The sequence below is a fragment of the Hylobates moloch genome, unplaced genomic scaffold (genome assembly GCF_009828535.3).
Source record: "Hylobates moloch isolate HMO894 unplaced genomic scaffold, HMol_V3 SCAFFOLD_14, whole genome shotgun sequence".
In the NCBI taxonomy this organism is placed as follows: Eukaryota; Metazoa; Chordata; class Mammalia; order Primates; family Hylobatidae; genus Hylobates; species Hylobates moloch.
In genome coordinates, this window is record NW_026652289.1 from 35990680 (window position 1) to 36012736 (window position 22057).

The 22057-nt window shown below is 39.8% G+C and overlaps 1 long non-coding RNA gene across 2 annotated transcripts in view; it reads right to left on the reverse strand.

Annotated features, from left to right (window-relative positions):
* LOC131381206 (uncharacterized) overlaps nt 1-21001 on the reverse strand; it is a 43540-nt gene extending 22539 nt beyond the window's left edge. Inside the window, exons 1-3 of one of the 2 annotated variants that reach the window (XR_009209778.1) lie at nt 20874-20974; nt 17914-18018; nt 12536-12598 (exon numbers count right to left, since the gene is read on the reverse strand). This is a non-coding gene — a long non-coding RNA (uncharacterized LOC131381206). Of the gene's footprint in view, nt 1-12535; nt 12599-17913; nt 18019-20873 lie in introns of both variants that reach the window. The other variant, XR_009209779.1, reaches the window with a different exon arrangement.
* Between the last annotated feature and the right edge of the window lie 1056 nt (nt 21002-22057).

A 22057-nucleotide genomic window follows, 5' to 3' on the forward strand; every position in this document is an offset into this window, starting at 1 on the left:
GAAAACAATGCATATTTTAACAAAGATCTGAAGAAAAGCTTTATATATTTTTATTACAAAATACTTTATACAGAATGTTATAAAGACTAATATAATGAAAGTCTGTGTACCTACCTCATAGCTTTTTAATTTATAAAGTATTAACATTTGACTGCATTTGCTTCTGATGTTAAGTTATAAAACATTGCTGATAAAGTTGGAACTTGCTATGCTTTCCTTCTAATCACATCCTCCCATTTTCCCTTACCTGGGATGCTAACTGCTCTCCTGAATTCTGTGCTTGTAATTCCCAGGCAAGTCCTTATGCCACATATATACACATATTCATAAAATGTAAATACTATTTTATTTTATGTTTATTAACATTTTTATCATAGGTACAACAATATTCACATTATTGCATAATTTGCTGTTTTGGATTAATATTATAGTTTATTTTTCCAAAGTCCATGCTTATAAATTTAGTTCTAAATCATTAATTATAACTGCTGTGTAGTATTCCTAGTTAGAAATTTGTTTACCCAATCACTTTTCACGGACATTTAGGTATTTTCCAAAATTTATTTGTATCATTCTTGCACCCATCTCCTTTCACATAAATGCAACAGTTTCTAGTAGAATTGGAAATATTGAACCAAAGTGTTTAGACATCTTCAGTTTCAATAGATATTGTCCTATTACTTTGAAAGTAGTAGGACCAATCTACACATTCGCTGAAAATCTATGAGTTTATTTCCCCACATTGTCACCAACTCTTGTTATTTTTATCATCAGACTTTAAGATTTTGCCAATCACTGGAATGTCATCTCATAATTTTATTTTGCATTTTCTATTTGTTAGTAAGCTTAAACATTTATTCTGATAGCTATTGGGCATGTATATGTTATTTTGTGTGAATTATGTGTTTATGTCTTTTGCTCAACTGTTTATTTGGCTGCTTGTTTTTTTCTTATTGAACTATAGGTGTTTTTTATAAATTACTGGCACTAATGATTATATGTGCCTTCCTGAACTATGGACTGTGCTACTTAACTTTGTATAAAGCATTTTCATTGAAGATAAGTAGGGTTTTTGTATATTTTATTGCACTCAAATGTACCCATTTTAATCTTTATATTTGTATCTTTTTATCTTATAAAACTATTTTTGGACTACATTATTATAAAGTCAGACCCCTAAAATTAGACAGAAAAAAAGTTAGAAGATGATAGATAGATAGATAGATAGATAGATAGATAGATAGATAGATGATAGATAGATGATAGATAGATAGATAGATAGATAGATAGATAGATAGATAGATAGATAGACAGACAGACAGATAGATATGTAAATACATACACGGTTGGATTCCAGTCTTGCTAGTCTGTTCTTAGGATTTTTACTTTTATATTCAGTATATGAGATTGGCTTTTAATATTTTATTATCTGCTTAAGATATTTATTTTGTACTAGCTTCATAAAAATAATTTTTTAGCTTCTCTATTTTATTCTCCTTTTATTTTTTTGACGGAGTTTTGCTCTTGTTGCCCAGGCTGGAGTGCAATGGCACGATCTCGGCTCACTGCAACCTCCGCCTCCTGGGTTCAAGCGATTCTCCTACCTCAGCCTCCCAAGTAGCTGGGATTACAGGCGTGCGCCACCATGCCTGGCCAATTTTGTATTTTTTTTTTTTTTTTTTTAGTAGGATGGGGTTTCACATGTTGGCCAGGCTGGTCTTCAACTCCCGACCTCAGGTGATCTGCCCTCCTCAGCCTCCCAAAGTGCTGGGATTACAGGAGTGAGCCACTGCGCCCGGCCCCATTTTATTCTCTTAAGAAGATTGTGTAGGCTAGAAATTACCTACAGCCTGATGATTTTATAAAAGTTACCTATAAAGTAATCTGAATCTAAAGGTTTTGGTTAGTAACTTAGTATCTTTAATGGTTAATGACTTATTCAAGTGGTTTTTAAAAATCATTTTAATGACATATTCAAGCGGTTTTTTAAAAATCATTTTAATATAATATAAATCACTTTAATATAATTGAAAAAGTGATCAATCATATCAAGAAACCAAAACAGAGTAATGGGGTGCTCATTTTCGTAGGATATTCCAGAAACAAGTCTCTGGGGATGTGATATCTAGAGAGATGACAACCAGCAAGCCTTCTCCAGACAAAGAGTTACAAGACAAAGTTCTGAAGCCAAATAGCTTGGCATGTGAGTGAAAGCAAAGAGTTCAATATGGCCAGAGAAAAGGCTCAGCGGAGAGGAACTGGAGATAAAGATAAGTAAAAAGAAAGGTAATGCAAAGCTCTCTAGACACAGTAAGAGGTTTAGACCTCATGAAAAGCAACAAGAATTCATGCAAAGGCTTTATATCTGGAAGTCACAAAATCTAATCCCCATTTTAGACAATCATGCTCTTCTGCTTTGGGGAAAGTAAGGCTGCAGAGAGGCATGAGTGAAAATGCAAAACCCAGATGAAAGGCAATTCTGCCAATCCAGAGGGACACTGCCTATGATGCTGAGGAGAAGTGGGTAGATTCGGGATATATTTTGAAGGAAGTCTTGACAGCAATTGATATGGACAGGAGGCAGGGAAATACTGGGTAGAAGAGGGCGGTTCCCGACAAAGGCCCCACCCTCAAGCCTGGAATCCGCATCCCTAAAGGAGAAGACTTATCCCTGTTTTCCTGCCCAAATGTTACTTTTCTGGCCTTCCCCCTCCACCCCCCGCCCATCCTGTGCCCATATAAACCCCAGACATCAGCTGGCAAAGAGACAAGAGGCTGACATGGAGAGAAGAAGCAACTGAGCATTGGAAACTATAGACAGTCTCAACTTAACTTCAGATGGCACAACTTCAGAAAGGAGCCTGGCCTGAGAAGGTCGGGCTGCAGGGAAAGATCACCTTCTTCCCACACCATAGCCTTTCCAGCTCCCCTTCCACTGACAGCCATTTCCACCGCTTAATAAAATCCTCCCCATTCATCACCTTTCAAACCAATCATTCGACCTAATTCTTCCTGGACGCCGAACAAGAACCCGGGTACCAAGAGGGCATGGTGTAAAATCAAGAGCGCAAGGTGTAAAAAGCTGTTGCCTCGTCTTCCCACGGCTGGTTAACACTTAGCCGTCAGTGGATGGCAACTGTGAAAAGGGTATTAATTGTAACATACCCTTAGATGCTGCAGTGGCGCCGGAACCCAAAAGTGCTGGGCCCAGCCCCACACCTGCTCACCTGTGTCCTCCCCCTCCCACCAGGGGTTCGAGTGCATGGCAGCCAGGTAAACAAGCCACACCCCTATTGCAATCCCACAAGGGAGTCAAGGGAATTCTTCCGCCTCAGAACGACTTGCTAACAGACCAGATATGGGAATGCCAAGTACATGTTCACAGTATTCTAAAAATTCAGACTACCTGAAGGTACGAGAATGTACCACATTAAGAAACAACTTAAAGAGGAGAAAACTCGATTCCACATAGACAAGGTAACATGTTGATAGATTGCTTATTAAATTTTCTTGATGTGTAACTAAGGATTTTAGCTTAGGAGTTATACCGTGGAACTTTCTCATTTTACAGATTAGTAATACCTAAAGTCTCAGTAAGCTACGGAATGCCATGGGGTCTCAGCTGTTAGGTGAGCCCACAGCCAGCACTGCCTCTTTGCTTTTCAAATGATGCCTTGCACAGAACCTGGGAATCATCAAAACAGATATGAGACACGAACTTGTACCTCGTGTGGGTGTTCTAGGTTATTCAACACTTCGTTCTACTGGAGAGAAAATCCCAAAAAAGTTGACTAAAGGAACAAAGTGATTCCAAACGTGTACACTTTAGGTAAATTAGAAACATGGGCTACATCCAGGAAGCCATCACAAGAGAAATAGTATGGGGAACACACAATATGGTAACCATGGCTGAGAGCTGAACATATATTTTTCTCAAAGTCTTTAAATCCCCGTGCCAGCTTCATGAAGCTAGTATAATTATTCTGGCTTTCAGATAAAGGAACTGAAACAAACAAACAAAGAAACAAAAAAGAAATCAAGTAACATGCCTAAGTTCACACAACTGTGAGAGGCAAAAATGAATCTGGACCCAAGTCACGTGAGGTCAATGCCACTGAAGGTTGTGTCCACAGCATCACAGAGTCCAAGGATTTGCACTGGGCTGAATAGCACGCCTTTGGACTGACAAGAGTTGACTCCCAGCTCATCTTAGGGGAAAAGATGAGACAGGAAGAAATCAAGATATCTACAGCAAATTTTAAGGAAAATTGTAAGAGAAGACAATTCCTACAGGTGTATGTGGGGGTTGAGCTACCTTCCAACTTGCTAGGACTAGGTTCTAATTTTTACTTTTGTTGTCTTGATTTAAAAAGATTTTTACCTTGGAGTGAAGGTGGATGGAGTTATAACAGGTTCATCAGGCAAACACAGCTCCACACGACACAGGTCAGGATTTCTCGTTTGAAATTGTCTATATCTTCTTGACTCCAATCCTCTGCCTAGCAAACAATCACAGATGATTTTCTGCCACGACAAACAGTTGCTAAATCTTCCCTTCTGCTTCAGCTCAGGAGAAATCCCAAACTATAGCCAGGCAGCTGCCCTCTATGCTAACTCCATTCACCAATTTTCCCTTGCAGTCTAAAATTGGTGGCCCCAGAGCTAGCCTACGTGCAATATTTCTGTGATTCAATATTTTGATTACGTGTCTCTCTCTGACATGTTTTTCCCTGCCCACACAAAACCTGAGTAAATTACAACTAGCTTTGAATAGAACAATCAAAGAATAGTCTACCAATTTCTACCTCCTGCAGTAATATCAGGCAGCCAGGGCTAGAAGACAGCCTGCCACCCTCATTCTACTACTTGCTATTATTAATCATCCAGTCTCCAAAAGACACACAGTCATGATGAGTAACTCCAGAAATCTTCATTAACTCGAGAGTTTTCCTCAAATAGAGGTAGCATTTAACTCTAACAAGCTTCTGATCATCAGCCCTATTAAAGTTCAAACTGTTAACTCTCCTCTCAAAATCTCAGAATACAAGCTGCCTTTCTCCAGTTTCGTTCTTTCTGCTATGAGATTTTGATATCATTCTCATTTTATTTTTTAGAGTTAAGGTCTCACTCTGTCACCTAGGCTGGAGTGCAGCAGCGCAATCATAGCTCACTGCAGCCTTAAACTCCTGGGCAATCCTCTCACCTCAACCTCCCTAGTAGCTACAGGCACGTGCCGCCACGCCCAGCTAATTTGTTTGTTTGTTTGTTTTAGTTTTTAGGGAGACAGGCTGGTCTCAAACTCCTGGCCCAGGCTGGTGTACTTGCTGTTGCCCACACCAGGGTTGGTCTCAACCAACCCTGTCTTCAAGCAATCCTCCCATCTCGTCCTCTCAAAGTTCTGAGATTACAGGTGTGAGCCACTGCACTTGGTCTTCATTCTCATTTTTATGATGCCTTTTTAAAAAAAAAAAAAATTGAATCACTTTGATCCATCTACATTCAAGAGAAATGAAGATGCTAGGCCAGCTGCGGTGGCTCACGCCTGTAATCCCAGCACTTTGAGAGGCCAAGGCGGGCGGAACACGAGGTCAGGAATTTGAAACCAGCTTGGCCAACATGGTGAAACCCCATCTCTACTAAAAATACAAAAACTAGCCGGGTATGTGGTGGCACAGGCCTGTAATCTGAGCTACTCAGGAGGCTGAGGCGGAAGAATCACTTGAACCCATGAGGCAGAGGTTGCCGTGAGCCAAGATTGTGCCACTGTATACCAGCCTGGGTGACAGAGTGAGACTCCATCTCAAAGCAAAACAAAACAAAACAAAACAAAACAAAAAAGAAATGAAGAAGCAGCATGGAGTCATGAAAAAAACCCTCAGCAATAAACATTCCTAAGTGTACACAGATCTTTCAAACATAAACTCTTCTCAACATCACATCTTGGGGAAATGTTTTCTATTTCTTCTGTTGAGTCTTATTTTTTGCCCCTGTTAAAAGGAAATCCATAATAGGAACTGTCAGGAGACGGTTCCTAGGCCTGGCTTTGTGTAATACTTGCTGTTTCGCACTGGCTGTGCTGCCTAATCTCTCTGACCCTCTGTTTGCAAAGAAAAATTCAGAGGTTATACAAGATCAGTCATTCTCAAACTGTTATTCACAGGACCATATAGTTCCATTCCTGTGCCTTCAGGGTTGGCAGAGAGAAGGGGATGGGTCAAGATGGAGGCTGAGTAGGCATGAGTTGAAAAATCCCTCAGACTTTTTTTTTTAACTAGAATTTATATTGTGGTTTGGTATTAGATTCCATCTGAGAATTGGATTCTAGCCCTATCATTTTTTTTTTAGCCTGAATTAGATGATGTCTGAGGACTAAAATGCTGTGGTCCTGGTACCTTCAGGTTATAGGCATAGTAGTGGGTACATTCCAGTAGACATGTGGTTATAAGAGATGAGACTGTCCTGCTCTTCAGGAACAATGCCATTTAATTGGAAATGTCTGTGAAAACCAGGACCACGTAAGTGGACACAAGGAGTCAGAACTATCTTTAAATGTTGACAGATTCCAATCTGAATTAGAAGAGACTAAGGAAGAAATGATATAGGGTAGGGAAGTTTCTTGGATACCAAGCTGTGAACTAAGTATTGAATACAGTCAGCAGATCTTTTATTTTATTTATCTGAAAGGCAATCATTGCAGCATTCCAAATTTTCTTTAAGTTTCGATTGTTCTAGGACTTTCTCCGTAGGGTCCTTGTCACATGACCAAGAAAGATTAGGCTCCCAGACACTTTGAAGGGTGAGAAAAAAATGGAATTTATTGTGTGGGAAGGAAAAAAAGGGAAACATGGACTCTCAGCAGAGTGAGAGTCCCGCTAGCCGGTTTCCCTCCTCACAGACTGAATCCCAGGTTACCACCCCGGACAGGAGAGGCCAGGCTCCTCCCCGCTGCAAAGGGTGGGAACTTCCCCCGGCTCCACCGCATTCTCCCAGTGCTAGGGCGGTCAGAGGTTCTCCAGGGACCCCTGTCTACTTGGCTGTCTCACTACTAGGCTGTATCCTTCATCCCAACATTACGATTCCTTGCAGATCAAATATGGACTTTCCACACACTTCTGATTATAAACAATGCTCTCAAAAAAATGCCACAACATCTACTCTGAGCTTCTTAAACTATTGTTGTCTGTATCTGACAGTGTAAACAGTCTGCGGTAATAGCTGTGTTACAGAAATATTGTGCACCGATCATCTTATTTTAGTTTAATCATATTACTCAGTTGTTCTCAGTGAAATTTCAGTTATGTATGTGCTTACTTCAATTCTGATTCATCTTCACCAGGCCGGTATTGAAAAAACTCTTTCAACCTATCTTCCCAACATACACACCTTCTAATGAAGTATGATCAAAGGTGAGGAGAGTGAAGAACAAGAATTTAATCCAGGCCAGGCGCAGTGGCTCACGCACTTTGGGAGGCTGAGGCGGGCAGATCACATGGTCAGGGGATCGAGACCATCCTGGCTAACACAGTGAAACCCTATCTCTACTAAAAATACAAAAAATTAGCGGGGCGAGGTGGCGGGCGCCTGTAGTCCCAGCTACTCAGGAGGCTGAGGCAGGAGAATGGCATGAACCCTGGGGGGCGGAGCCTGCAGTGAGCCAAGATCACGCCACTGCACTCCAGCCTGGGTGACAGCGAGACTCCATCTCAAAAAAAAAAAAAGAATTTAATCCAGAGAGGAGTGGCACTGGAGATCTGATCTAATTTTTTTGTATTATTAGTATTGTTTTTTTTTTTTAGTAGAGACTGGGTTTCACTGTGTTAGGCAGGATGGTCTCGATCTCCTGACCTCGTGATCTGCCCACCTCGGCCTCCCAAAGTGCTGGGATTACAGTTGTGAGCCACCACGCCCGGCCCATCTCCATTTTTAGGATGTAAAAACAGGCTCAGTGGCAAGCTGACTTTCTTCGCTCTCTGTAGATACTATCATTGTCCAGACACGGGAACTGTCCACAGCGTGCTAATCTGGGAAACAAGCCGGTAGGAGAATCCACAGAGCGTGATCCTGGCCACTGCTTTGGTATGAACTATCCATGGGAATGCAGAACCTTATTTCAGCTTTCTGGGTCTTAGCTTCCTTCTTTTCAAAGGAGGAGAAGGTGGAACTGGAAAGGTTGGAATACACGATCACACAGGTTGAGAACTTTAGAAATTATACAGTTTTCTCCTCCAGAATATTCTTTATAATTTCTTTTATAATCTGTTCTCTGATTTCGCGTTTTGACTTCAATCCCAGTTTTTTATAAATGCTCATTTATGTTACTATATTAACATTCTACTCTTTAACTTAATTCAATAGTTCAAATAACGTGCCTAAGACAAACTTCCATTTAGGCTAAAAATACCATGTGAATAAGCAGTTAACACAGTCTGATACACCACTGTCCAAAAATGTCCACACAATTACTTGGACGTGTTTTTAAAGAAAGTACATTGTTAAGGGAAAATTTGAGTTAAAAATGACTGGGTATTCAGCCAATTTTAAAAGATAAACCCTGGTGGGGTGGGGAGTGTTTGTTTGGTTTTTTGTTTTTGTTTTTTACTGAGTGATCCTACGCAGGGGGCCTGCAGATGCCATATCTCAAATCATAGGAAATTACAACTTAGCAAGTGCTCTCTCCCTGTGGGCTCAAATAAAATTTCCTAAAGGAAATCTTCTAGCTCAACCACAGGCGGGGAAGGCACTGTAAGTGCTCTGAAAAGGAAATCCCTCTGTTACACTAGAATGGCATCCATGATCCTTCTCTCCTGCCCAAATGTCTCTGCAATGTTTTAGACTTGAGACTATGACCATTAAAACTGTAGGGTCTGTCCAGGAGCCCTGAGTCCCAGTCGGCTTCAGAACTAGGCAGGGTGCCTCCCTCAAAGTGCCCAAACTGCATCCTCTTGAGACTTTATCAGTCCGTTTTAGACTTCCCCTTTTTCTAAGTGGTAGAAATAAGCCACATTTTTTCTAAATATTAATTTGAAACATTTTATCACTTACTTAAATTATGCCCCTGTAACTCTAATAGTTTTACAATTGGAATTTAGAGATAGGAGACTAATATTGTGTCCGGAATTGGTGGGTTCTTGGTCTCACTAACTTCAAGAATGAAGCCACGGACCCTCGTGGTGAGTGTTACAGTTCTAAAGGCGGCGTGTCCGGAGTTTGCTCCTTCTGATGTTTGGATATGTTCAGAGTTTCTTCCTTCTGGTGGGTTCGTGGTCTCGCTGGCTCAGGAGTGAAGCTGCAGACCTTTGCAGTGAGTGTTACAGTTCTTAAGGCGGCACGTCTGGAGTTGTTCGTTCCTCCTGGTGGGCTCGTGGGCTCGCTGGCTTCAGGAGTGAAGCTGCAGACCTTCGCGGTGAGTGTTACAGCTCATAAAAGCAGTGTGGACCCAAAGAGTGAGCAGTAGCAAGACTTATTGCAAAGAGCGAAAGAACAAAGCTTCCACACTGTGGAAGGGGACCCAAGCGGGTTGCCACTGCTGGCTCGGGCAGCCTGCTTTTATTCTCTTATCTGGCCCCACCCATGTCCTGCTGATTGGTAGAGCCCAGTGGTCTGTTTTGACAGGGCGCTGATTGGTGCATTTACAATCCTTGAGCTAGACATAAAGGTTCTCCACGTCCCCACCAGATTAGCTAGATACAGAGTGTCGACTGGTGCATTCACAGAACCTGAGCTAGACACAGGGTGCTGATTGGTGTATTTACAATCCCTGAGCTGGACATAAAGGTTCTCCACGTCTCCACCAGACTCAGGAGCCCAGCTGGCTTCACCCAGTAGATCCTGCACCAGGGCTGCAGGTGGAGCTGCCTGCCAGTTGCGCTTGCACTCCTCAGCCCTTGGGTGGTCGATGAGACTGGGCGCCGTGGAGCAGGGGGTGGTGCTCGCTGGGGAGGCTCGGGCCACACAGGAGCCTATGGAGGGGGTGGGAGGCTCAGGCATGGTGGGCTGCAGGTCCGAGGCCTGCCCCGTGGGAAGGCAGCTAAGGCCTGGCAAGAAATCGAGCGCAGTGCTGGTGGGCTGGCACTGCTGGGGGAAACAGTACACCCTCCACAGCCGCTGGCCCGGGTGCTAAGTCCCTCATCGCCCGGGGCTAGCAGGGCCAGCAGGCTGGTCCAAGTGTGGGGCCCACCAAGCCCACGCCCACCCGGAACTCCAGCTGGCCCCCAAGTGCCGCGCACAGCCCTGGTTCCCGCTCGTGCCTCTCCCTCCACACCTCCCTGCAAGCTGAGGGAGCTGGCTCCCACCTTGGCCAGCCCAGAAAGGGGCTCCTACAGTGCAGCAGTGGGCTGAAGGGCTCCTCAAGTGCCACCAAAGTGGGAGCCCAGGCAGAGGAGGTGCTGAGAGCAAGCGAGGGCTGTGAGGACTGCCAGCATGCTGTCACCTCTCAATCCCTCCTCTAAACAGGACACCCCAACTGCTGTTGGGAATTTGGCTGATGACCGCTCTAGCTACTTCCTGCTGGATGGGGCAAAGAAGGAGCCCTGCAATTGTAGTGTCCTTCAGAGGGGAATTCTCTAGGCCAGGGGAAGTACCAGCGGGTCGGTCCAGGGATCCTTGGTAGAAGTTGTTAGTTGAACTCATTTGGGGTTCCATTTGTAAGACCATCTGTAGCTTGATGGCCTCAATTCTAGAGGAAACAAATTTGACAAGAAGGTTAAAAATACAGGGCCCAAAGGCAAGTAACAGCAAGATGGCTGCCACGGGACCTAGAAAGGGGAGAAGCCATGTTGCCCAACTCCAGAGGTTGGTATAAGAATTTGAAAGGCGTTGTCTGATTTCAGAAGCCTTTTCCTGTAAACGCCGGGCGGCATCTCGTACTAGCCCCGACTGGTTAGTGTAAAAACAACACTCTTCCCCTAAGAAGGTGCAGAGTCCTCCTTTCTCAGCAGTGAGGAGGTCTAGGCCTCGGCGGTTTTGGAGAGTCACTGCTGCCAAAGAGTCTATTTGGGATTGTAAAGTAAGGATAGATTTCGTTATTTCTTGCAAACTGTCTGAGAGGCAGATATGGGTTGAAGATCCACATAAGTAGAATATGCCTTGGCTGGGTAGATAGAAATTTACCCTGGCTTTTAAAGGAATGGGATACGCTGTTTTTTCTTTACGAGTTCCATCTCTCTTTCTCTCTTCGACTTCTCCTTTGTCTCTTCCTCTCTTTCTAACTTTCTGACTTTCTGTGTCTGTCCTTCTTTCTCTCTGACTCCCTCTCTTTGTCTCTTCCTCTTTGATTCTCTGTGTCTGTCTCTCTCTCTGACTCCATCTTTGTCTCTTCCTCTCTCTTTCTTTGACTTCCTGTCTCTTTCTTTCCTTTCTGCTGCCTCTGCCCGCTGCTTATGCTGCTGTTCTCCCCTCTCCTTCCCATTTTGATGGCTTTCTCAGTGTAAGAATATTAGACTGAATTTTGAACACATTTTTCTTCTATTAGACTCCCTATATAAATGTGATATAAAAGCATACATTTCTCAAAACTGGCTATCAATTACTTTTCTATTTTACATAACTTTTTGTCACTAAGCTTTTAAATAGACGATATATTATGCAAAGTTTAAAGTCAAACTGCACTTAATATTTTTCAACTATCTCGTTGGCTTATTTTTCAGGACTAAAAAGCTATTCAGTATTTTTCCTAACTTATTTTTTAAAAATTTATACCTATTCAGAAATTGCCTTTTAAATATGATACACATACACACACACACGCACAATCTCCCTTTTCAAACTCAAGGACCATGATAATATTTTATATTTCACATAAAATAAAGCCAGTTTCATTTCTGTCAAATATAATTTAGACTTGATCAGCACTCAGCATCTATGTTGCCAATTAAGCTATAGTACACTTTACAATGTGAAAAAAATTCACGAGGAAGGATAGATACAACATGGAAAGAATCTTTGAGATAAAAGAAATATAATTGATGCACCCTTCAGTCTCCAGCATTGATTTCTATTTATTATTACAAACTCTTCAAAACACAAAGATTGGATGTCAACATGTTATCCTGGAAGCATACAATTGAAGAACTCATTACCTGCACGACTTACTTCATAAAATTTGTTTACCAGAATTGGAGTTGCATGTTCATTTAAAAGGACTTTGAAGTAAGAGGAAAAAAGATGATTTAGGCTTTTTTTCCTCCCTAATACTTTACTTTTGAGATTTACCAGACTTCAGTTAAATAGATGCCTCCTTGACAACCAAGAATCCTAGTAATAGGAGTGAAGTGGTAAAGTGTAGTTTGCCTAAACTTCCCTGCAGGCAGAGTGGAGCTCTATGCAGGACCACTTTCATCAAGCACAGCTAGCTGACTTTGAAAATTTCTCCTGAGGAACAGTGATCAGCGGACCCTTCTTACATTCATCTAATTTCCAAGCCTTGATGTGACATATGAAATAAGAAGAAAGTGACAACAAAAATCAATAGTCTTGCTTCGAAATATACCTGTCACTGGCTTAACTCAGAAATTGGGTGGGATATTAGATCTGATACCTTTGTTGTTGTTGTTTGCTGTTGTTGCTGTTGTTATCTTGGCTTCAGAATTTATTTTAGTACCTGAGGAGAAAAAAAGACAGAAAGCCTCTTCTTAATTATGCATGGGAGAGAAGTCCACTTATTAAAAATAATTCACAATTTTAAACAAATAAAATGATCAGTGACTGCCCATTCTTGCATTGGGCCTTTATTCTCTTCCATGTCAACATGCTTCTGATGAAAATGAGTTCTGCTACATCTTAGTGGAGTCATGAGGTTTTAGAATTATTCACTAAAAACAAATCTCTAGGGAGTTAACACATTTTAAGTTACAAAAGTATAATATATTAGAAATTATGCCTCTATGAATCCAACAGTTTTACAATTGGAATTTAGAGACAGGACATAAGTATTAAACTAAATTTTGAGCACATTTTTCTTCTATTAGATTCCCTATACAAATATGTATAAAAGCATACATTTCTATAAGCTGGCTTATCAATTATTTTCCTATTTCGCATAACACTTGTTGTCACTGAGACTTTAAATAGAAAATATATAATGCAAAGTTTAAGTAGTCCTCAGAAAGAAAATGCCTTGCTTCACAGTCTGAGGAACGAATTTAGGTTTTCAATCTGTAGATTACGAAATTTAAAAACTACTTAAACACTTTACTGAAGACTCCCTTTTAATAAAAAAGTCACCACATCAAGAAAAATTAGCAATCTTAATTACATGCGATCTTTTATGAATCTCTTTTGAAAAATATACAACTTACCAAAAAAAATTACAAAGATGACTGTCTATGTTTAAACAAAGCAGTAAAGGCCATTCAACCTCCCATTCACACATAAATGCATTTTCTTTTCAAAGGATATTTACCCTTTAAGGGGACATTTTTAACCTTGTGACACCATAAAATTCCATGCATGCAAAGTTATTTGTTTTTATTTTTCTGACATTCGTTCTTGACCAGATATTTTCCATGGGCTTTCTCATGTTACTCAACTAGAGGCATAATTTTAATAGTTTATTTTAATACCTTGATTAATAGGAGCAATCTGTTTAAAAATAATATTAGTGTTGGCATTTTGTAATGAATTGCAGAAGCTGAGCAGACATGCTCTTTTGTGCCTTTTTCAATTTCCTTTGAAAATGTGTTGAACTCCTCAGTATTTGTTCAAACCTACCAAGTTTTAACATGAGCTAAGCATTAAATGGATTTGGAATCTGAGAAGGGTGTTCGCCTACAATGTAGCGATATGGGGAGAAAAGGTTTGGGTTGAGACCCGGTACTTTCAGAATTAAAGGTGCTGGCAAGTAAGAACCACAGCCCCGCAATTTTGGAGGCCCCCAGCATGGCCACTGCTGCTAACCAACCAATTTTAAAAGACCAAAGACTAGGTCTTTTCCCAAAGTGACAGTAGTTGCAAATTTCCCATCTAACTCACAGTGGCACTAGCCCAATCGAGGCAATTTCCTGAGAACTTATGATAATATGTCCCTGTTATACAAGACCTAAAAGATTCTTAATGGCCTGTTTCGGATTTGTTCCTGCAAAACTAAAATAAAAATGGCTGGCCTGTACAATAAAATATTTCACTGGAAATGAAACATAAACAAAGGTACTAGTACTCCATTTTGAAAATAACTTTGAAAACTTATTTTTTAAAATTCTGAAATATGTTCAAATTTACAACAATAAAACTCTAGGAAAAACAGTGATGCAAACGTTTAACATGAGATTCATACAATTTGCTTTACCCTGTCTTGTAAACAGCTAGACCAGCTAGCATCTAAATACCAAGGATGAAGAAGAAAAGGTGTATGTATGTTTTTTGTGGGGGTGGCGGGGGGCGATGTACATCCTAGAACAAGGACCTATCAGAGGCTTTGGAAATTTGAAAGAATGCATTCACTCATCAACAATCTAATGACAATTAATATTTCTGAAATATAGTCTTGAAAACAATTTTGTTCATTGTTTATTTTTGTGAAACTGACAGAATAACTTATTCCAAATCATGTTCTAAGTGGCACTTATAAAAAACAGAGACGTGGCACTGTTTGTGACATATTGAGGGTCAACTGTGTGAAGAACCAAGGCAACAAACCCATCAAAAAGCAGTAAATGGAAGTCTTTGTCTTTAAGTTATGAAGAATGTGTATGTATTTGATCCTGCCAGCCAGCAGTCCTGCAGCTTTCTGGGCATAAGACAGATGGCAGTGCAACCAAGCTAGAATTCAGACCTTCCTTCTTTCCCTCTGGGTCTAACTCCTATTATCCACTTGTAAATTAACCTGTCAATTTATCAATCAACACCATCTTGATTCTCCCCTGTTCCACAGCCCAGCCTTGCAGTGAATTTGCCTCGTAAATAACTGGGAGCCCCGTGTTTGTTAGTATTGTGAATGAGTTTATATCACTTTGATGGCTGCTATGAATCACAAATGCTGCTGAGAGGCTGATAAGAAAAAAGTACATGCACACATTAACAGGGTTGAAACTATTTTAGAGATAAAAGCTGGAGTAACTGTGATAGCAAATCATTTAAATTGAAAAAAATGACTAAAAATTGTGTGTGTGTGTGTGTGTGTGTGTGTTGGACAACCCCCTACTTATAGTAAGAGGGAGAAATGAATCAACTTTCTTGTGTACTGTTCAAAAAAAGTATCTGCAAGACGACATTAGTAGGCAGTAATAGCTCTTGGGTCTTGCAGGATAACTATTTTATTTAATAGTTTAGGTTCAAACTTCAGGAAACACCCGCCCTGTTCTAACAGACCAGTTGGCCAGGTTTACATGTAGGTGTTGCATGGGAACTTGAAAAAGAAGGGAAAAACATCCAAATTGTATACTTTATTAGAATAATATACGAAAAGTATAGCAATATCTATTAAGTTAAATGGGGCAGTTTGGTAAGCTTAACACATTAATAACTACTAACATTAAAGTGCTAATTAAATTCTTTCCCCTGTGTCAGTGAAATAGTTACGTATTTGACATGTAAAATTAAATTTAAGTGATTTTTAAGTTAGAAATTCTCCAACAAATGCTGCACATATTAAAAATTTACCTTTAATTACAAAATTATATGTTGTCTTCAGTTTCCAATGTCAGATTTTTCTCAGCATGATTATTCTTTTCCATTTTTAAATATCATATTAATATAAATCAGTATTTTTAAAGAATACATAGCATTACATTCTGAGGATTAGGACCCATGTTATTAACTCAGAATTACTTTGAAGGATTACATTAAATATACTATATTTAGGACTACTTTAAAACTATATGTTTAATCATGTACATATTTTTCATTTAAAGCAACGTTCACAGTTTGTAGTGAGTAAATATAAAAATAAGGCTTAACTTTTTAGGTTCTGGCACATATGTTTTTCTTTAAAAATTGCATTCTATATTCCATTAACTGGGTGTTTCATTTTTAATCACAATTGAAAGATTTCTTTCAATATTTTCAACTAAATGTACATGTCTTTTGTTGGAAAAGAGTCTGTAAATGAATCCTGAATACAAGCAGTCACATTATTTATTAAAGAAAATAGAAAGTTACATGTAATATACTTATGATGTATTTTCAATATGCAAAGTATGTATCATTTGTAGGTGATTTTAAAACAAAAAAAATTCCTGATAGTGTTATTTAAGCAGATCATCATGAAAAATATTGCCAGGCATGACATATGGTTAAAGTTCTCAAACTTGTAAGTCAGAAATAAACTATTAGTTGTCACATGGGAAATACTCTGGCACAATTAAGACACTGTATTAAAAGGGAATATTCCCTGAACATTATTATACCCAATATGTCAACGGTAGAAATGTGATAAAAAATGAAACTATTTGTTAGAATGCAATTTAGAAAACCCGATAGGTTGTCCATTTTATTCAGTTTATAATTAAGATAGTGTTTAAATCTGAAATGAATTCTATATATGCATGTTCAATAGACTATAGCACAACAATAAGAATGGAATCACATCTCATTTTATCGTAAATTGTGTAATAAGCGATAAGGTAAAAACTAGGGCTAAAATCCTTCCAGCAAAAATGAAACAGAGCGACCTCAATTGCCCTAATTCATTCTGCTTTTTTCCTTTTTTTTTTTTTTAAGTCTCTTCATTTTCCCTCTGTTCACGTTATTAGCTTACACATGAGTGCATTATTAGAAAATAACAAAGCCAAACAGGGGGACTTCGAAGGAGCGGGAGATAGGTTCCTTCTACAGCTGAAAGGTATTCTCATTTCATTTGTTAGGAGTTGCAAAAATAGTTTTATAGCCAGGGAGGGACAATGACCTTTCTCTTTCAACAAGCTTGGTGGTTGGTCTTTTGATGGAAAAACTAGGGGATACAACATCTGGTAATTTGTGTTACTGAGCTTAGCTGAGGTCTTAACGATGTAAGCAGATTATTCTTGAAGAAGAACAAAAAAAATTCCGGAAGACTCAATGGACTATTTAAAGTTATTAGGCAGTGCATTCTAGCACTTCAGATCTCCTTTCTGATTCATTTTCCCTTTAATGCTATGCCTTCGAAGCAATTTTTTTTTTTTTAGGTCTACCTCCTTCCAATTCCAGTTGACTTTTTTGGTGGTCCACAGCTGTTTTGTCATTCATACCGGCCTCCTTTTTTCCATCACAGCAGAAATGATTACTTTGCTGATTAAATTTTCTCCTTCAGAACTTTAGGAAGCTCTCCTTCACCCCCAGGAGTCATTGCTAGACCAGAAGGGTCAAGCAACACCAAATAGCAACAGCCAAGACTTGGCAATTTTAAAGAAAGAAAAAAAATGTGAACAGGAGCAATGCGTGAAGAAAATGACCCACCCTGTCCAGGATTCTGGGCAAAAAAATAAATGAAAGATGGTACTAAGTAGTTGCTGTGGGATCCTTTCCCCACATGCATCATATTAAAATCACATCTAAAGTTTGTGTTTCTTACTCTGACAGAAATGGTGTGGGGTTCCTTTAGTATATTTACTTTACCCCTGTAAGAAAAAGGAGACCCAGATGAGATGCATCGTGCAAAGCTCGGAAAGATTCTTAGCACTCTTTTTAAAGAAAAAAAGAAATATTCTATATTGAAGTAAGTCAGTAAATAAACATTAACTTGAATATTCAAGTTTATCTGACTTAACTCTGGCAAAAAAAAAGATATCACTGCAACTTTAAGTTTTATCCGAAAGTCTAAGCAAGTCAAAGTACAGAACACAGAATGAGCCTCATAGCCTGCAGCCTGCCTAGAAAGCAGGGGTTCTGGTCTGCATCAGGTCTGCCTCCCAGACAGAGAGCTCGCATGTGCACACAGACTGGCTCTTTGATTAGCACATTGCTTTACAGTTATAAAATGATGGAAGCAATAACATTACACACCAATTTCAGTCTCTCCCGTGCCCACAATTCTTCTGGATGGCAGGACATTATCTTAGATCACAATTTTTTCAAGTCGAAGGGCTTCAAGAGAGCAAAGTATATTACCTTAAAAGAGAAAGAGAAAGTGAAAGTGAAAGAGAAAGAGAAAGACAGAGAGAGAAGAAAAAAAAAATAAAGCCCACAAACATTCTGACGAAGGTTTCCTTTTGGAAAAGAATACCATACAATTTTCTATCTTACAATAGCTACACAGTAAAAAATATGGTTCACATGATTTCTCTCAACGGTTAGACAAACCACTGCATGTTGATTCATTGCATATTTAATATTAAGTATAATTTCCCATGTTACAATATTTTCCCATGTGACTTCTGGATTTTCTGGAATTGCCGGGAACAGGAGAGGTCTGTGCCACATAAAAAGTAATTCCAGCTCAGATTATTTTTGAAGAATGCAATATACTAGATATATTTGAATTTTATATCATATTTATATTATATTACCTTCAGTATTGCTTTGCTACATTTTAATTTTATTATGTATGAGTCATTTATAACTAAAATCCCCTTAGGTAAGAGAGCAGTCAACTTATTTCCAATATACTTTAAAAGGTTTCTTCTTTTAATAAGATTGGCAGTTAAATAAACATTTTTCAAATTGAACTAAAATCTACACTGATCATTTCAGTTTTTTCAATATTTGCCTGACATAATGTTTGAATTGACATTATTTAAAGTTAACAGAAACAGTTGGCTACTTTATACTCTCAATTTACCTCTATATTCTATAGACTTTTTGTAATTAAATATAATTTACTTAAGTTTACAATTTTTTCTTTCATTACTAAGATACAAAATGCTTCAAATGCATCATGTCGGATATACTTGAGCATTTGGTACTTGTCTTTCTATCAGTTCTGCCAGTTTCAGATTCAAAGCAGCACTTGTTGAAGTTCTACTGCAGGAAGAAAAAAAAGTATCCATTTTTGGTTATAAAGGGCAACTGCATAATCAGGGTATTGGCAGATAAACAATGGCAAAAAAGAGACCATTAAAACAGAAAAACTGATGAAATACACACACACACACACACACACACACACACACACACACACACACACAATAGTTGATCCTTCCACCTAACCTAGCTAAGTCCTTCACAGAAAGTTATGCTCACTTATCAAACCAAAATTTTCACCACAATTGGGTTGGTTAATTTTCTTGGTAAAAACTTAGAACCCTACCCCATCTTAATGGCAGATAACGTTTCTGAATCAGCAGTGGGACTCTACTTTAGTTATGAGGACAGGCAAAGGAAAGCCCCAAAGGCAGTTTGTGATCTGGTAAATTGTGCTCATAAACAAGGATTTCATCAGAGGATTTTAATGTTTTTCCTTGAATCACTCACATGGTTTCAACTATTTTCTGTACATGTCAGTTTCTTCACATAAAACAGGCAGGGTGGCCTAAGAAAGAGCTAACTAGGCCTGGAACTTCTCATTTGATTAATTCCCCTCCTTGGTTTTATCAATATCCAGTCATGTCCTTTTTCACATTTCATCTTTTTCCGTCTCATTCTGAATCTACTCTGCCACTTCCATCCTTAGAATCCCATTCTTAAATTTACCCTTTTACCCATATTTTTCATCTTTATATTAACCACCCCATGGAACCACTTTGATTCCAGCAAAATCCTACTCAAAGTCTGTGGCTGGTCACTGAATACAATCCAAATCTCGGGTTGATATTCAAGGCTGTTCACGATCTGAGCCTACCTATCTATCCAGATTTCTCTTCCAGTTTTTCTAATAAGAAGATCATGTAGTGGAAGAGACGCCAGACATGGATTCAGGAAACTTAAATTTGAACATAATTTATTATACAAACACTCTGTACCATTTAAGTCATCTAGTCTCTCTGAACTTTAGTTTCCACATACCAAACATTGACAACTGGTGGTCTACAGGCCAGATGTGGACCCAGGTGTGTTGTTTGCTCCAGAGAATTTATTTTGCCCTTTGGGATTAACTGTGTGGTGCCGTGGTCAGTGGCATGTAGATCCATGCCTCATCTCCAAAAAGGGGGTATTGATGCCTATCACACCATATTGGTGATGGATTAAATTAGGTAATTTAAGGAGAAGTCACAGGCTAGTGCTTGTTACAGGAGAGATTTTCAATAAAATTCAGGTCAATTTAAAACTGTTTCACTTGACTACATCCATCTTCTGATGTGAGTTCTATGGATAACTACAAATACATTCTGTCACTGTCTACTTCTGGGCTTTTGCTCTGATATCCTCTAAAACCATTCTCCCTTCTCTGCCTAGAGAAATCTCAAGAACAGGCCTGAATGTACTTTCTCTCCATAAATCATTTCTTGAGTCTCTGATGACTCAGTCTGAATGGCAGTCTGACTGAATGGCATCAGTCTGAATGGCAGTAATAACACTACTGGACTTAGAATCTTCAGGCCCAGTAGAAAACTTGAGATCTTGGAAACCAATTTTCACTTTCCAGATGAGGAAACCAAAGGTTAGAAAGTGTATAAGACAAATCCAAGGCCACAGAACCAACAAGAGCCCAGGACTTACATTCAGCTCTCTGATCTCCCACACCAGTTCCTTCTTTCTACTTCGCAGCTTACTATATGATTTTTTAAAAATTTCATTGTTTCATATACAAATTTTCTCTTCCTTCACTCAATTACAAGACCCCGAAACACATGGATGTTGTCTTAAACACATACTTGTATATCGCACACAAACTAGTCCAATGCCTTGCAATATTCAATAAATGTTTTGAATAAAAAGAGAAAGAGGCCGGGCGCGGTGGCTCACGCTTGTAATCCCAGCACTTTGGGAGGCCGAGGCGGGCGGATCACGAGGTCAGGAGATGGAGACCATCCTGGCTAACACGGTGAAACCCCGTCTCTACTAAAAAAAAACACAAAAAAAATTACCCGGGCGTGGTGGCGGGCGCCTGTAGTCCCAGCTACTCGGAGAGGCTGAGGCAGGAGAATGGCGGGAACCCGGGAGGCGGAGCTTGCAGGGAGCCGAGACTGCGCCACTAGGCGACAGAGCAAGGCTCCGTCTCAAAAAAAAACAGAGAAAGAAAAGCAGGCAACTTTTTTTTTTTTTTTTGCGACGGAGTCGCAAAACTCTTTCGCCCAGGCCGGAGTGCAGCGGCGCGATCTCCGCTCACTGCAAGCTCCGCCTCCCGGGTTCACGCCATTCTCCTGCCTCAGCCTCTCCGAGTAGCTGGGACTACAGGCGCCCGCGATGGCGCCCGGCTAATTTTTTTATATTTTTAGTACAGACGGGGTTTCACCGTGTTAGCCAACATGGTCGTGATCTCCTGACCTCGTGATCTGCCCGCCTCGGCCTCCCAAAGTGCTGGGATTACAGGCGTGAGCCACCGCGCCCGGCCAAAAGCAGGTAACTTTTTATGGTTGCGGTTTCCCATGCAAGCGCCCAACGGCTCAAGGTATAACTACTTCATCCCTGTTCTTAACAGAGTTTTCTATGTTTCACATGCACAAAAATTAAACATTTTTTAATGTGTAGGTCTCTACTATGACCAGGTATTGTTACTAAATGCTTTAAACTTCTTGTTTTGCTTAAAGTTCACAACACTTTGCAGTAGTTACCAATATTGTCAACCAAATTTTAAAATAAGAAAAATAAGACTGAAGAGGTTTAAGTACCTTGTCCTAAGCCACACAGCTACAGTGGATCAGGGCTCAAACAAGATCTGTCTCATTTCACAGCCTACTGCTTTTTGTAATGCCAAACAATTTCCAAAGCCACCTTTGTTGCCCTGGTTGAATTCATGTTGCTCCATGTCACACTTGCACCTGTTGTCATCACCTAGGATAAGAACATACATTAAATAGTATAAATCATCTTGTCCTACCAACTTTCTCCTTTCAAAATTTCCGGGTGCCTACAGAAGCCACCTTGGTATTGATTTGGCCATCTTAGCCATTTTTATCTGCCCACCACCACAAGCCCTCAATCAAGCTGCCGTGAGGTCACACAATATACAGCTTGTTCTATAGCATCTTCCGAACTTGCCTTTGGGGCTCTGTTTTCGCTTGTACAGCTTCTTCAGCAAGCCCAGCATATATATTTCTTCTTTGCTGTG